We start from the raw sequence: 17,675 nt of genomic DNA, 5'->3' as shown, positions 1-17,675 counted from the left end.
GTAACAGTGGATCAGTCTTCCATATTAATGCCAACCCTTTTCACTTCAAAATCAAACTCTGAGGATCTCAAAGTTCTTTGCCAACAATTGTAACGTGAGACTCACAACACCCCTCTAAGGTAGGTAAACCCTGCCGTGGTATCACTTTACCTGCCATGGAAGTGACACTACCTCTAGGGCAACACACAGGTGTTTAACATTGCTGGGTCACACCAGGGTGCATTTCAGACTAGTGAACACCTGTGTCACCCCTACCTGCAACCCTTAGGTGCCTTACGCTGCCTTGCTTAAGTGATTTCCACTCTGGACCCTCATAAAAAGCCTTCCAGCATGCAAGCCACATCTGCATGTCTTTGTGCAACTGAAACCTTTCAGCTACCTTTGGGTTACCCTCTGGCTCTCACCAGCCTTGGTATACTGCAGGGTGACCTCACCATTCACTCCAATCTTGGATTTTCCTCTAGAGTTGTATGTCCTGTACTGCCCAACCATCTCCTGGACAATCCAAGATATATAAAGTTTATTATTTCTTTAATAGAAATAATATGCACACAACTTGCCACCCCGAATGGAGTTTCACAGACACTTCAATTTAAACACACTGGATTAGATAAAACAATAAAACAAGTTTATTAATTACAAAGAGATAGATTTTAAGTGAGTAGAAGTAATGAGGCATAAAAGTCAGAAATGGTTACAAGAAAAATAAAGATAAAACACTACTGGTGCCTATAGTAACAAATTATGCTAAATTCAAAGCCAAGTTCTCACCACATGTTTCCAGCAGTCTTTCTGACCAAACTTCTTAGGTCAGGATCCCTCCCATATTCCAATGGCTGCTTATTTTGTCCCTTCAAGTACAGTGAATTGATGGGCAGGGAGGGTGGGGTACCATGGGATGTTTCTCCCTCCTTTTCATAGCTTCAGTCCCCCTTTTGAAAAAAAAAAACCCATTTCCAGCAGGATATCAGGAGACAAAGTCTAAAGGGAAGGATGTTCCCTGCTGCTTTTTCACACCTGTATGTGTTTCCTGTATTTCTCTTCCTGCTTGGTGACTCTTTTTACTACTTAAATACAAACTAAGCAGAACACGCATTTCTTTGTTTGAGACAGACCTGTTTGCCAGCCTCAGTTTGGAACAACTGGACAATAACACCATATAGTAGAATCTTATAACGTCAGCAATGTTGCCATATGTTTTGTCAGGATGATACTGATCAGCAAAATATGAGTTTTCATACGAAACCTTACAAGGCATACATTGTACAAAGATTATTACAATATAGGAGTATGTTCTGCCACAACTGCACAACTACATTCTACAATCTTTTAGGACAAGCGTCAAAGAAGAATGCCATATCAGATGGAAATTCATGGCAGAAATTAGGTAGCTGGGAAAAAATGCCTGAAGTTAGCATTTGGCCAGCACGGCAGGGTTGAAGTCTCTTTTCTTTCAAAAGATAAGACTGGATGATCATTCATGAACACAAGTGGTCAGAACCTCAATTTCATTTCTCACTGAAGAGATGGCATCTCCAGCAGCACACTTCACCTGGGGCTGGGGCACTGGTTCTTTACTGACTTAGAGGGAAATGGGATGTCCGAATGCCATTTCTAGCAACGACTATGTTTTCCTTGGAGATCTATCTGTGACACAATCTGACCCTGTTTAGCTTATAAGATTTGATAAAACAAGGTTTTTATTGCTGTAGGCTGTGCATTAATGTGTCAGCTATTTCCCTACAGCAATATATGTATCAAATTCCTAATCTAATTTGCAGCTGCTCTTTGAGAGTCAGTCTTTAATACTAAAGAAAAGATTCCAGGCAACTAGGAAATAGTTCTAGGAGCAAAATATCCAGTTTACTGGGTCTGATTGTCCATCGTTGCCTAGTGATGTTCTATACAGGATAGGAGGGAGGGGATACAAGTGGCTTTATGCCTCCCCATATCTGGGGGTTCTTTGGGCTTTTCTGTCCTCTAAAGTAAGTTTGCACCAGTGTGCAGATCATCAGGCTTTATACCCCCTTTAGGCCATGTAGTAGCGTAAAGAGTCACAGGGCAATGGGAAATCAAGTCCTCTATTTACACCACCAAAAGGCATAACCAAAATTCCTGGATGTGCTATATGCACAGAAATCATCCCCCAATTGCTGCTTAATTAGCATCCAGTGCTACCACCTTGACAAACTGTTTTCACAGCATAAAGAAAAAAAATATTAAACAAGCTCATGTGAGGACAAAAAAAATTAGATCAAGGAGAAGACAGATTGGGCCAGAGGCACAGATAACATGTAAAGCTCCCCTACAGCCAGCTCCCTAAGAACTATTTGCACATGATGGACGGATGCAGAAAAGAGTCTAAACTGGTATAAAACTCTGAAGTGCCAGAAAATATAATGTACTCTCATCCTTATTTGAACTTGCATTTCCCTCCTATCCCTTGCTGTGCAAGTTACACCAATTTATCATTGTAATGGGCTGCCATTAAGGCTCACTTCAGTAAGCCTCTATCCTAGAAAGGATGGGTACAAGCATGTAACCAGCCAGAAGGTTATAAAGGGGATAAGATGCTTCCATATGGGTTTAAGCCATGGGAGTAAGTCAGTAGAAACCGGAGAGAAGCAGCAGCAGACAGTTTTGGCTTGTGAGTCTGTGTGAGTACCTGGGGAGGTCAAGGAAGAAAGTTGTCTCCGGGGGCAGGGCAGAGGTACTGGGCCTGAGAATTCTGCCATAGAATGTTGCCTATGTGCTGTTTTTTACCACCCATCCTTCAGGACTTCTGTAGATTTTGTCAATAAACTAATTACACAAAGAAAACATCCTGACTGCATCATCCATTTCTGCGCCACATGGGAAACTGACCTGGGAGGCCCCAAAAACCTGCCACAGCTCATTAGAGGGACAACATAAGGCCTTAATCAAGGATCAGGGCCCCACCATGTGAGGCCCTGTACAACAAAGATGGTCCCTTCCCCAACAAGCTTACAAAGTGCACTAATTATTCCAGAGTAAAGTCCACGTGGGAAGCTATCGCAGAATAGCTATTCCAGAATAGTTTATTCCACAATAGTACTCCAAAGCATTTCCCTACATAGACAAGCCCTTATTGGTAGGCAGAATATTTTAGCATGCATTTAAGACTCTAAGGTGGCGAGTCAGCTAGCCCTGGAATCCAAAGTCCTCTGTTTTCAGAATAGGTATAGCACGTGCAACAACATAAGCCAATGTGCCTAACCTTGATGAAGAAGAGAAGATAATTCATATCTAGGCTCTATTCCATTCCTGGCCCTTCTGCTAGTACTGCCAAAAATTTTGCCCCTCTGTGCTGTGGTGGTTGTTTTGGAAGTGCAGAACTGAATTGAGATCACCAGGCTAATTTCACATACACCAAAGAGCAGACCCAAGAAAGTAACGATAAGAGGACCAAGATCCAACTTTGTATTTATATTTTGTATTACATATATAGAAGACCCAACTGAAACCGGGTCCCAATTGTGTTAGGTGCTGTACAGACATTCTTTGCCCCAAAGAGTTTGGAATCCAAATACATAGACAACAGATGAGAGAAAAGGGGTCTGACCCCATTTTACAAGTAGAGAATGGAGGTAGGGCCAAAAGGCATGAGTGACTTTCCTAACGTCACAGTGGAAGTCTAAACAGGGCCAGGAACCTGAACCCACGCCTCCTGAGTTCCAGTCCAGTGCTTTAATCACAAGACCAACCTTCCTTTATGACCTTTTACCTATTGTTCAAACACAACAGGCCACGGCAGAATGACCTTAGCATTCAGTAGGGATCAAACCCAGGTGGCTGCCAGCACCAGAAGCACAGGCTTCCCTCTACTCTTTTGTGAAAAAAGACTGTTATGGTCACTGGGACCAGCTACTGGAGGGAAACTATTGTATTCACAAAGCCAGTGTATTACACAACCTTGTGGCAAATTCAGATGCAGGAATTCCCTGACTACTCCAGAGTGCTTATTTCCAGTTCTCAGATGGCTGGATATGAATTTAGTTCCCCAGACAGTACCCAATCTTTCAGCCGAGTCTTATTACAGTAGACCTGGCTGATCCATCATTTTATTAATAGTATGATTATAATATAAATATTTCATTCTGTGATATGTGTGGGAGGCTTCATCATGCCATTGTATCTTTACATGCATATCTTTTTTAATACTGCTTTGTTAACGTTATCATGGCAAGTGTGTCAGCTCCTGCTTTTTTAACATTTCCTCGAGTGCTTCCAGTATTTTCTCCAATGCTAAGTAGTGTTAAATTCAAGGGCAATTTATTCAGTGAATAAAATCCATGCCCAGTAATACTATTTCTTTTATATCACAGTGGCACAATAAGATGCAGTGAGAATTTAATGCAAATGTGCATTAAGCCTGGGAAGAAGAGAACAGCAGTCATTTTCATATTTCTCATAGTGTATAATGAGAAGCCATTGTGATAATGGTTAACTGGCCAAGGCAACAGCACTGCTCATCAAAAATTCTCCTTTTGACCTTCTCCTTTTCACACTATTTTATTTTAACACTTTACTTCAATATAAATACTATCGGTAATATTTGGACTGATGGCCTGTGATTTTTTTGACAGGGGAAATGTACCCACCCCCACTCAATGTGTAACGTATAGCTATTAAAAAGCTCACTTTTTTATAGAGAAGCAACAGAAGGCGGACCTGAGAAATGGAGCTGCCACCTCCACTGCTGCTTCCCCAGCCGACAGAGCATGGGGTAGGCCCTTTGCTCAACAGAAGCTCCTTGTGCACATGCATGGGGCCTGCCTTGTGTGGGAAGGAGCAGAGATGTGTAGGCCCCATTCCTGCCCCCTGCAGCCCAGGCTTAACTGCTACAATCCTGTCATGGCCTCACCAAGCAGTGGTTACCACAGCAACGCTCTTATAAAATGACTCCTGGACATGGTAAATTGCCGTGGTAACAAAGCAGTTTCTTGAGGCACCCTTTGCTATACCAAGATTTGAGCCTCACATAGCACAACTTTCTGCCAACTTTGTGGCGTTGCAGTTCGCTACTGGAAAGAGACAATTGGTGCATTTAAATTAAATCACAATTTATCCTTACATCTCCCTATATTTATCAATTACATGTAAAATATACAAGATATATTTTGTAGCTTTTGGGAATTCTTGGTCAGGCTGTGCCTCATTTGCCTGTGCTGAAGAACCTCCCATGAATATTAAATATGCTTTAGCCAATATTTTAAGCCAGGAACAGTCAGTCAATCATAAAAATATTGATCATAGGCTACTATTTGCTAGTTCTGCCTGTAAACAGGTCAATATGATATATTGTTACAATTAATGTCATCCCTTGCCCCAGTCTCTAGGTCTGCAAAGCAGGCTGAGATCAATTGAGAAGACAACCTTTTTTTACAAGCTGGTTAGAAGGGCTGTTCCGATTTTGCTAGCCCTTTGGGATATTCTCTGTTTAAATAAAAGTTAAACATTAATTAAGGAAACTCAGATGAAGGTTTTGCTTCTTCAGTAGACAACAGCAAATGATTGGAGTGGGATCCTGTTTGGATAGGTTATGCCAGTGGCTCTCCAGTTAAGTTCCATAGATCAGTGGTCTGCATAGCACTTACATGGTCCACAGAGTTACTTCAGTGATAACAGTGAACTAGCTGGCAGAATCCAAGCAGTGATTACTTCTTAATTATAGTCTGGCCAAGGACATTTTTTAAAGGTTGTCAGGGAATTTTGTTTTGAATTTAGTTAACAAAAACAAAAAACAAACAGAAAAAAAATAAAAGCAGCAGCAGCAGCAGCCTTGTGCATTCCTGCTGAATGCTTTAAGCAAGTGTTTTGATGGTGTTAATTTCAACCGGGATCAGATTTGCAGACAACTAGAAGGGAAGCAAACAAACAGGATGAGGACAAAGTGCAAGTGGGGAAGGGGCATTCAGTATTAACAGATGTGAATTCCTGCCTCTTGCAAGAGGAGATAAGCAGCAAAGATACAAAATGGGGGCTACAAGCAAGCAGCAGCACCCATCATGTTAGAGCAAGTAAATTTTTATCTTGTCTCCTATTTAGGAAACAGAGCTCTATTCTGTTGCAGAGAAGGTGTAGAATTGGGATCTGGAGGGGAGGTAACCACAAAGGGGCTGCTTAGCTGTCAACAACATGAACTCTTCTGAAAACCACTGGCTAAAGATTCCTATTTGCTCCCTGAAGAATTACCTCAGATCGGATCCCCAAGATTAAGATGGCTGTTTAATGTAGTGAGAACTTTAAATGTGATGGCAGTGAAGAGAGTTTCCACATGTACAGCATATTAAATGCCTTGATTAGTACTTCTTTGTAGATGAAATTAACGCCAAAGAAAGACATAAGGCCGCATATTTTAACCATAGTTAGGAAGACGACCTATGGTGTTTTGAAAGACTGAAAAAATAAAAGTTTCAGAACTTAATTGAAATCTTAAGGGGGATATTATTTCTTAGCACACACTTTATTCCATATATCAAGCCTCACTGATGGAATGGACTAGAAAGAGGAACACTGAGTACCTGGCAAATTTGAAGAAGGTGGAAGGAAACGTTTCAGTTAGGCAATTCCTAAATGAAACACCAGATGATTGAGTATATATTGCTATGTCCTCAGCTGAGAAACTGCTAGCTGCAGGCAACATGTACAAGCATCTTTACACTAGCATTGGCTGTAGAAATGGGCCAGATTTTTTTTTTAACTGTAACATGAAAGATGCAACATAGAAGCAAGCAGTTAAAAGCACATTTGGTACAAGAACTGCAACCCTGATTGGGAAAGCGAGGGAGGAGATATACAAGCAATTTACCTTGGAATCTGTAGACTAATTTATGTCCTTTTAAAAAAAATCTAAAGACATCAGGAACTGCCACAGTCCAGAATATACTAGAAGGAATTAGACTGAATAGGGCAGTTGCCTTCACTTCCTGAACCTTAACTAAAGCAGACAAAAGAAAACCATGGTCCTAGAGAAATGGAAGGTCTAAGTGCTGTATAGGGAATCTGAAAATTCCATGTTTCCACATGATGGGGAAGTTTACACTTACCATCAATAAGCCTATTACAGTTCTTGCGCTAAACATGCAGCTATTCCATACAGAAAAAGGCTCTCGTTCTGACCTGTTATCTTTCTGGCATAGGTATAAGTATTTTGGAAGACATGGAAACACTGATGCATTGTCCTGGTTGCCACTGGATTTCCTTAACTGCATGAAGAGTCATATCTAAATCCTCACAAATCACTTTGAAAGCATATGGGGCAAAGACACACATTTAAAAATATCTTCTACCTCCTGATAATTCATTAGTTTTTGTAATTTTTCATGTCACATACAAAAGAAATCAAGTCTACATATCTATCAACATTTCTGGTGGCATATTGTACAACTAATGATATCCTTGAAAGCATTCTGGAGCGTCCAATCAACTGTTATCTTCATGCTGGAACTATAGTTCATCATATTCATAATTTCAAACCACTTATTTAAATCTTTATATCACAGTACAAGACTCTCTCAGGAACTAAAGCACCACACAGTAATGAACAATATAATAGCCCCATTTTCAATAGGAAAGCAGATCAAAGTGAACAGGTTCCAAAATGAAAATAGCTTTTCTTTATCCACGAATTACAGATGTGGTTATTTAAATTGCATAAATTCCTATTTGAAATAGTCTAGACAGGGACTACATTGTAACTAAATATATATATATATATGGAGAACATTCAAAAGTGCCTATAAGATCCCTGGTTGTGCAATTCTACCAGACTCCTCAACAGGTGTCTCTCATAGCAAACTTAAGTGTCACTCTGAAATAGCAAACTTAGTAGAAGTTTACTAACTTTGCTTCAGTTCTCATCTAGTAATGGTGGGAATAGAACACAGATCTCTTTTGCTTGAAAATGAAATTCAAGCAAAGTCACATCTCACAACTAAAATCTACAGGGGTATATGTGGAGACATGTTCCCTTTATTATAGCTCAAAAAAGCCAGCATTGTACAAATAAATGAAGATTCAGTGGGCTACCTGACAAGCCAGACTTGACAGGAGGTTAATAGCCTGTCTTTTGTGCCAAAAATCTCATTTCTCTTGTTGTGCTTTTTGTTAGACCTGACCACTGAAAAGCATTTTCAAGGTTACCAAGTAGTTCATTTCCTCCCCAGACCCTCCTTTTCGAAAATTAGAGCTGAAAATTGAGCTCTGCCGCAGGAAAATCAAACTCTGGCAAACAAACATGTCCCTCTTCAGCTCAAAGTCTTGGATGTTCACATATTGGGTCACCATCTACACAATAATTGCAGCACCATGATATAGGACGGTTTCAAACTGCTCCAAGCACAGGAGGAAGATGAGTTGCTGATCGTGTTCATTAACAGTCATGACAAGATCACATCCAGAGAGGAAATGACTTATAAGAGAGATTAAAGGGAATAAATATATATAGCCTGTCTGAGGAGAAGGTGATAACTGTCTACATACATCTCTGAAGGGCATAAACATCAAGGAGGGAGAGAAATTGTTTAGGAAGATTTAAAGCGTATAACTAGAAATAATAAGAGGGATTGATGCATAGGAAAATTCAGGGCCTGATCTTGCTTTTCTTACTCAGGCAAGGATCCCATTAAAATCCATAGCATTCCACTGACAGGGAGTTCTTTATCTGAGGACTCGTCTATAATACAGACAGGGAGTGTGCAGTAAGTCTGGCTGTAAGACTATAGAGAACTAGCTTGCAGGGCAATAACTGGCCATGCGGACCCTGCTGGTGCGCACTAAATGTGCACACTTTGACCTATTCCAAGCTGTTACAAGTTCTTTTGAAGTATTCACCTCTCTCTATACTCATTAGTGAAGTACCTCACCGATGAGTTTTCTTGATCTTGTCTGCCAAGTCTTAGCATTAGTGAATAATTGACCCAACTCCTGAAGTACTATCCCAGTATGTGCTAGACTTACTGTGACATTTGAAATGAAGTCCCCAGTGCAGTGTGGTATCTCCTTTAATTTTTTCTAGTGTCCTGGTCAGGAATCTGAACAGAAAACTGCCATGTAATACCCCTGCCTACTGAAACATAAAAACCACATATCCCATTTATGTAATATCCAAGAAGTCTGAATCCATGTTTTGATCTTTATTACTGAAGACAAATGGTTATGCTGGGTAATAATGGTGAACTAGAATATTAATGTCCATTTTTCTTCCAGCACTAAGCACAACTTTGATCTAAGAAGGTTGTGAACACATTGTCAGTAGCCCTTAATATTAACCTACTGACTTTCCTGCTGCTATGACTCAATGTTTTATGTTTTCATATTCTCAGGTGCAAGGACTGAAGAAATTAAGCTTAATGTTAATCTATTTAGTGGTCCAAATAATATTACGTCTTACAAACCACTTTGTATAACAGGTCATATTTTTCTATTATCTAAATAAACATTGTCCACACCTTAATTCCTGTTCATTTGGTTAGTCTTGGATATTAACAAGTGATGTTAACTAGTGATGGGAGGGCTTCAAAAGACTAACACGTTTGGTTTGGGAATTACCCAATGCACGCATTTATTCACACTATTTGCACATCTTTGTGCAAAAAACTGGGCTCATCATCTCACATAAACAGGGTCTCTCCTGACATTTTTGATACTTCTATCTTAGACCAGAAATCTACAAAGAACAGCCTCCTACTCAAGGGTTTTCTGCACTTCCAACATAAACTACAAGGGTTTACACACATGAAAATAAAAATTAAATTTGCATGAACTTTATACAAGAGAGAAGGGATTGGGGCAGAAGCTTGCCCATGGCTAAACAGTATTGCATGGTACTTGAGTGCAGGAAAAGGATAACAAATCTCTATTTCAGACATTATATAGCTTTTGAACTCCTGTCACCTTCAAGACCTGCAAAATTGAAACAAAAAGGATGGGTTATAACTTTTTATGATGTTGTTCTTTTCATTATTTTTTAGATTAAGACTTGTTCCTGTGCAGTAACCTATACGAGTGAGCATGGGGATTTGAGACTTCACTGAGATGTACATTATACAGAGAAAACTAAAAAAGGATTGAAATAGCACATTTTGTTGTGGTGGTAGCAGAATTCACCCACGAAGTAGTGCATGGCTGTAATGCCTGGGGAGATTGTGCACTCCTAAAATGAGAGCTAAGATGACAAAAGCATGAAAAGGGTTACATTAAAGGATCAGAGGTAGATGGTTGGGGAGGAAACAAGTAGTTTGAAACAGAAGATTTAATCATCGAGACAAATCATTAGACTAGAGTCATCCACACTTAGATCCTCAAGGAATAAAAGAGCCATGACACCATCATCTGCATAAGAGGAACTAATTTAAACTGTATCAAACAAAGCATAGGGGTTGTAGTCAGGCTGCTAAGAGGAATTGTTTGGTATTTCCAAATGTGAGACCAACCGGAATTTGAGAATTAGCCTGTTGCCAAAAGCTTTATACTAGTCCTGCCTTGCGGCCCTCCATTCCAGTTCCAGGAACTGTGCAGGGCATTTGCTTCCTAACGATCTAAACTTTTTTCAACAGCAGAATGTTATCAGCAATCTGTTGGCAAGCCAGACTCTTAGAACAGCTTGATTGTCATGAGTAAATGTGCTTCAATTCTCAGTGTTTTCCATTTTATAGCAAACAGCATTGTGACTGAACTGTAAAGCAGATGGATGGCATCAGATAGTTTCCAAACACCGCTGATAAGTATCTACTGTTTGTAAGGATGTTGCCATTGTGTTGGCACAGAGGAGACATGCACAAAAACCCTGCCATTTTTGTACATATTCTCCCCCCTCGCACCCTTTGACAGTGATAACTTCATCCAGTTTTCAGACAGAAAAGGTGAATGGGAGAGATACATTAAAAGAGGTCTGAAATTCAGGAACCTACAATGAATCAACAGAGCTGGCAGATTAGAAAGCCTAAAGGGCTACTTGGGACTCTATTAACTGTGAGTGAATATCACCCATTATTATATCACAAGAATGTCTTTTTTTTTTTTTTTTTTTTAGTGCCAATACCATAGTTCCATCACAAAAGAGTGAGTTATCTGGCTATGTCTGCATTCTTACTGTACAGTTATATAGTGATAGAAATAATATAACAGGAACATAAGATGCCACTTTCATTCTCTTCACAAGTTTAGAAGTGCAATTTCAGATGTCGCACACTTCTTTTATTCTTGCAATTTGTGAAGACTTTTGGTCTTCAGACTTTGATATTACATTTGCAAGAGTAGTGTCTCTTTATGTGAAATAAACTAAGCTCGTGTAAGCACTGCAGACTGTGAAATAAGTGGAGTCTTCTCAACAGTTATTGTGGATTTTTCTTTGCAAGTTCACATCATGAGGCTACAATGGTTGAGACTAAAATCATATTGATGCTTAGCCTTTGTTTCTTAAAGAGAATGGTTTTAAATGTTTATAATTTGTTTTTGAAATAGGAATCATTGTGGAGAGTAGTTTTTGGGAATGAGAGGTTTATATATTTATTTTTAACTAAACCATACATATAGCAGGATATTTTGTTGGTTTCTTTCCATCAGCAATATTCAGAACCCTTATCTCTTATTTACATGTGTTGAATTTGTTTTGCTCGGATGGAAATTGAATCATTGACTCAGAAGACAATATCAGCGAAACCCTCACGTTCAAGGCTCTGGTCAGAAAAGTGATTTGGGGAAAACATCACTGTAAGGCTCTGTAATTGCTGTCTTTCCATTCTGCCCAATCACGTATGCTCCATTTACAAGTCAAAAGAAGGTTTTCCCTTACTGCACATTAAAACTGTTTATTCACTTTGCGTTAACTAACACTGCACAATAAGTAAACAGGGAAAGGAAAACAAAGTGCACTCATGACCAGAGAATGCAAAAAATGCTAAGTTTTCTGTCCGTTTTTTAAATTCATATTGGGACATGGAATCAAGTTGTTTTCTTTGCATCTACTGTATACATCACTTTAGGGGGAAAAAACCAATTCAGCCATGTACTTAACCATGTGATTTAAGTTTATTCCTGTCCAGCAACATGTAAACACATGCTTAACTTTAACTTCATGCTTCGGTGCTTTACTGACTTGGGGCCTTTAAATGTAACTGACAATTGTACTGATAAACAAGGTAGACAAGATACCAGCTTACTGTCCCATAGCTATATCAACCTGAAGGAGAGAAGTAAAAATTTGGGTCTGTCTGTCAAATAAGTAGATCTGACCAAATATGTCTGTACTGCAAAAAGAGACCCGCTGCAGTGAGTCTCAGAGCTAGGTCAACTGACTTGGGCCCACAGGCTTGCAGGATGAGGCTAAGAGCAATGTACACGTTCCTGCTTGGGCTGGAGTCCGAGCTCTGAAACCCAGCGAGGCGGGATGGGTCTGAGAACCCAGGCTCTAGTCCGGGCCTGAGTGTCTTCACTGGTGTTTTTAACCTCATCGCATGAGCCTGAGTCAGCTGTCCTAGGCTCCGAGACGCGCTGCCACAAGCCTTTTTTTGCAGTATTGACATACCTTATGACAAACAAGGAATGGAAAAAAGGGCTGATTTCACAGTCACTTTTATGGCTGCACTCAAACTTTAAAGTAGACTTTAAAAATTAGATTCTAATAATTCCTGATTATTAAAGAAAAATTATCAATAGCTACAGTGAACTAGTTAAGTATTAAGGTGGTAGAAGATTTCAGTAGGCTTTTGAACAACGTTTTAGTAAAGTCTTGTCATCTCCAGGGTAGATTACTGCAAAGTGTTCCACTTGTCTTCATTACGAAGGAGATTAATAAACCTCAGAATCATGCAGCAGTTTATCTCCTAAGTAAGGTATGGCCCTATGAAAAGTATATATCTGTGCTCTAATAGATATGTATTGTTTTGTTTGTTAATATGTGGCAAATATATCTCTCTCACTTATTCCAGAAATAATTAATTCTCTTTTCACATTCAATCATTAAATTATCTAGATGAGGTCTAGTTCTAAATCTGACACATGGATACTTGGCTCATATAACCAGAACACAGAGATAAATATAGGAAAGTATGAGATTCAGACATTTTCTTTCTCCAGAGAACTTTATTGTATCTAACCCCATAGCCTTCTCTTTCTGTTAAAAATACCTGTCCTTATGTATCACTGAAAGGGGAGATTTGAGAGGCAGGATTGCATTTATTCTTATTGCCAGAGGATTGAATTTGGAAAATAAATCAGAGCCTTGATCAATCTGGAGTATAACTCAATGTTGTTGGTTTGGTTTTTGGAGGGGGTCGGAGGAATGAGGGAGAGGAGATGTGCTGAATTTCTGAAATGTTTGGACAGAAATTTACAGCAGGTATCACATATACATGTTTTTAATACAAATGTAAACTATTTAGAAAGTCAGAAAATATTCAAAAATACAGTGATTAGGATTTTCAAAGAAGTCAAGCACCTACCAACTACTGAAAGTTAATGGAAGATGGGAACTTAATTCCATTTGTTAATTTGAAAATCTCTACCAGTAACAATGCTTTCTGGATTATGGTAGGGCTTCATGTTGTTCAAGAATAGGTTAAGAAAACCTTTCATTTAGATCCTTACTTGGAAAGGTGCAGAGTATTATTTGTTGTTGTGTTGTCTGCCATTAGAAATGTTTAGTAGCATATCACTGTTTCTTTTTTTATCATCTGAATCCATAACAGCAAAGTAATAGCATACCTTGGAACAGACTCCCAGATGGTGTAAACTTGTATAGCTCCTTTGTTTATCCTTGTCTTTAGCAGATTCACACCAATGAAAATCTGCCCTTCCCCCATTCCAAGCCCCTGGACATCACCGTATTTTCTTAGATTTAAAAACTGCCACGCATATCATTTATTCTTGGTCATGTACACACAGAATAATCACTATTTCTTGTACATTCACCTTTGGTCCAGACCAAAACCATAGTTTCAAACACCCCTGGATATCTGAGGAACTTTGGGATGTGGATCTTATGGGGTGGGACCATTCGTAACTGTTGGAATGTCCAGCAGCAGATTCCTTAGCGCTAGTTACGCTATAGATTTTTATAGGGGGTATAAATTCAGGACTCAAAGCAGAACATGTAAGAGCTGGTTGGAAACTGAAAGCAAACCTGTTTAAAATTTCTTAGTCCAGTGGCTTCTCTCAAATTAAACATTGGTATGATTTAATGCTAATTACCTCAGCATTAAATCTTTGTGCAATTCCTGTTTCCTCAAGCTTATGCTATACACACGGAACTGAGTGTCAGTCTGAGAAAGTCTCAAATCCCTTATCCCAAGCAACATCCATTTTCATATTAATGTCATATCAAGTCCTCAGACCGCTACCCCTTCCTACTTCTCTACGTGGGCACCAATGACACTGCCAAGACCGATCTTGTGTGGATCACTGCGGACTATGTGTCTCTGGGAAGAAGGATAAAGGAGTTTGAAGCACAAGTGGTGTTCTCATCCATTCTCCCTGTTGAAGGAAAAGGCCCACGTCGGGACCATCGCATTGCGGAAGTAAGTGCGTGGTTACATAGGTAGTGTCAGAGAGAGGGCTTTGGATTCTTCGATCATAGAATGTTGTTCCAGGTAGAAGGATTACTAGGAATAGACGGGATTCACCTAACGCAGAGAGGGAAGTGTATCTTTGCGGACAGGCTGGCTAACCTAGTGAGGAGGGCTTTAAACTAGGTTTGATGGGGGATGGATACCTAAGCCCAAAGGTAAGTGTGGAAGTGGGACACCACAAAGAAGCAGAAGGAGGAGGATGCAGCAGGGGAGGCCTCCTGATTCATACTGAGAAAGTAGGACAATCGGCTAGTTATCTCAAGTGCCTATACACAAATGCAAGAAGCCTGGGAAACAAGCAGGAGGAATTGGAAGTCCTGGCACAGTCATGATTGGAATAACTGAGACTTGGTGGAGTAACTCACACAACTGGTGCACTGTCATGGATGGGTATAAACTGTTCAGGAAGGACATCCAGGGGCGAAAGGGTGGAGGAGTTACACTGTATGTAAGAGAGCTCTATGATTGCTCTGAGCTCCAGTATGATAAGCCAGTTGAGAGTCTCTGGGTTAAGCTTAGAAGCAAGAACAATAAGGGTGATATCGTGGTGGGTGTCTGTTACAGACCACCAGACCAGGAGGATGAGGTAGATGAGGCTTTCTTCAGTCAACTAGGGAAAGTTTCCAGTTCACAGGAACTGATTCTCATGGGGGACTTCAATCATCCTGACATCTGCTGGAAGAGCAATACAGCAGAGCACAAACAATCCAGGAAGTTTTTGGATAGTGTTGCAGACAACTTCCTGGTGCAAGTGTTGGAGCAACCAACTAGGGGCCGTGCTTCTCTTGACCTGCTGCTCACAAACAGGGAAGATTTGGTAGGGGAAGTAGAAGTGGGTGGCAACCTAGGCAGCAGTGACCATGAGATAGTCGAGTTCAGAATCCTGACAAAAGGAAGAAAGAAGAACAGCAGGATATGGACCATGGACTTCAGAAAAGCAGACTTTGACTCTCTCAGGGAGCTGATGGGCAGGATTCCTGGGAGGCGAATATGAGGGGGAAAGGAATCCAAGAGAGCTGGCTGTATTTTAAAGAAACCTTACTGAAGGCACAGGAACAAACCATCCCGATGTGCAGAAAGAATAGCAAATATGGTAGTCATCCAGCTTGGCTTCACAAAGAAGTCTTTGGTGAACTTAAACACAAAAAAGAAGCTTACAAGAAGTGGAAGCTTGGTCAGATGACTAGGGAGGAGTATAAAAATGCTGCTTGAAAATGCAGGAATGAAATCAGGAAGGCCAAAGCACAATTGGAGCTGCAGCTAGCAAGGGACGTGAAGGGAACAAGAAGGGTTTCTATAGGTATGTTACCAACAAGAGGAAGATTAGAGAAGGTGTGGGCCCCTTACAGAATGGGGAAGGCAACCTAGTGACAGAGGATGTGGAGAAAGCTGAGGTACTCAATGCCTTTTTTGCCTCTGTCTTCACAGACAAGGTCAGCTCTCAGACTACTGCACTGGGCGGCACAGAATGGGAAGGAGGTGAACATCCCACAGTGCTGAAGAATGTGCTGGCTGATGTGATTTCAGAGCCATTGGCTATAATCTTTGAAAGCTCGTGGCAATTGGGGGAGGTCCCTGATGACTGGAAAAAAGCGAACATAATGCCAGTTTAAAGAAAGGGAGGATAGAGGATCCAGGGAACTACAGTCCAGTCAACCTCACCTCAATCCCTGGAAAAATCCTGGAGCAGGTCCTCAAGGAATCCATTTTAAAGCACTTGGAAGAGAGGAAGGTGATCAGGAACAGTCAACATGGATTCACCAAGGGAAAGTCATACCTGACCAAACTGATTGCTTTCTATGAAGAGGTGACTGGCTCTGTGGATGTGGGGAAAGCAGTGGACGTGATATACCTTGACTTTAGCAAAGATTTTGATACTGTCTCTCACAGTATTCTTATTAGCAAGTTAAAGAAGTATGGGTGGGATGAATGGACTATAAAATGGATAGAGCACTGGCTAGAGCATATGGCTCAATGAGTAGTGATCAATGGCTCCATGTCTAGCTGGCAGCCGGTCACAAGCGAGTGCCCCAGGGGTCAGTGCTGGGGCCGGTTTTGTTCAACATCTTCATTAATGATCTAGAGGATGGGGTAGATTGCGCCCTCAGCAAGTTTGCAGATCACACTAAGCTAGGGGGAGTGGTAGATACCCTGGAAGGTAGAGATAGGATACAGAAGGACCTAAAGAAACTGGAGGATTGGGCCAAAAGAAATCTGATGAAGTTCAACAAGGACAAGTGCAGAGTTCTGCACTTTGGACGGAAGAATCCCATACACAGCTACAGACTGGGGACCAACGAGCTAGTTCTGCAGAAAAGGACCTGGGGGTAACAGTGGATAAGAAGCTGGATATGAGTTAACAGTGTGCCATGGCTGCCGAGAAGATTAATAGCATATTGGGCTGCAATAGTAGGAGCATTGCCAGCAGATCGAGGGAAGTGATTATTTCCCTCTATTCGGCATTGGTGAGGCCGCATTTGGAATATTGTGTCCAGTTTTGGGCCCCCACTACAAAAAGGATGTAGACAAGTTGGAGAGAGTCCAGTGGAGGGCAACAAAAATGATTGGGGGCTGGAGCACAAGACTTATGAAGAGAGGCTGAGGGAAATAGGCTTGTTTAGTCTGCAGAAGAGAAGAATGAGGGGAGATTTGATAGCAGCCTTCAACTACCAGAAAGAGTGTTTCGGGGAGGATGGAGCTAGGCTGTTCTCAGTGGTGGCAGATGACAGAACAAGGACCAATGGTCTCAAATTGCAGTGGGGGAGATCTAGGTTGGACATTAGGAAAAAGTTTTTCACTAGGAAGGTGGTGAAGTACTGGAATGGGTTACCTAGAGAGGTGGTGGAATCTCCATCTTTAGAGGTTTTTAAGCTGAGGCTTGACAAAACCCTCACTGGGATTATTTAGCTGAGGTTAGTCCTGCTTTGAGCAGGGGGTTGGACTAGATGACCTCCTGAGGTCCCTTCCAACTCTATGATTCGATTATTCTATTCTATGACCAGAGTTACCCCAGTTTCTGTCCTCTGAGCCTCTTGAATTGATGTCTAGCTTGGAACTCTTTTTTCCAACTCACCATCTTAGTCA

General features: G+C 40.8%; 1 protein-coding gene across 2 annotated transcripts in view; it reads right to left on the bottom strand.

The window, feature by feature from the left end:
* KCNIP1 (potassium voltage-gated channel interacting protein 1) overlaps positions 1-17,675 on the bottom strand; it is a 454,198-nt gene that overhangs the window by 208,394 nt on the left and 228,129 nt on the right. The gene's annotated exons all lie outside the window — the stretch shown is intronic.

The sequence above is a fragment of the Emydura macquarii genome, unplaced genomic scaffold, assembly GCF_026122565.2.
Source record: "Emydura macquarii macquarii isolate MOO-44397 ecotype Brisbane River unplaced genomic scaffold, CSIRO-AGI_Emac_v2 contig_2768, whole genome shotgun sequence".
In the NCBI taxonomy this organism is placed as follows: Eukaryota; Metazoa; Chordata; order Testudines; family Chelidae; genus Emydura; species Emydura macquarii.
The sequence above is the reverse complement of the archived record's forward strand: the minus strand, read 5'-3'. Positions and strand labels throughout refer to the sequence as shown.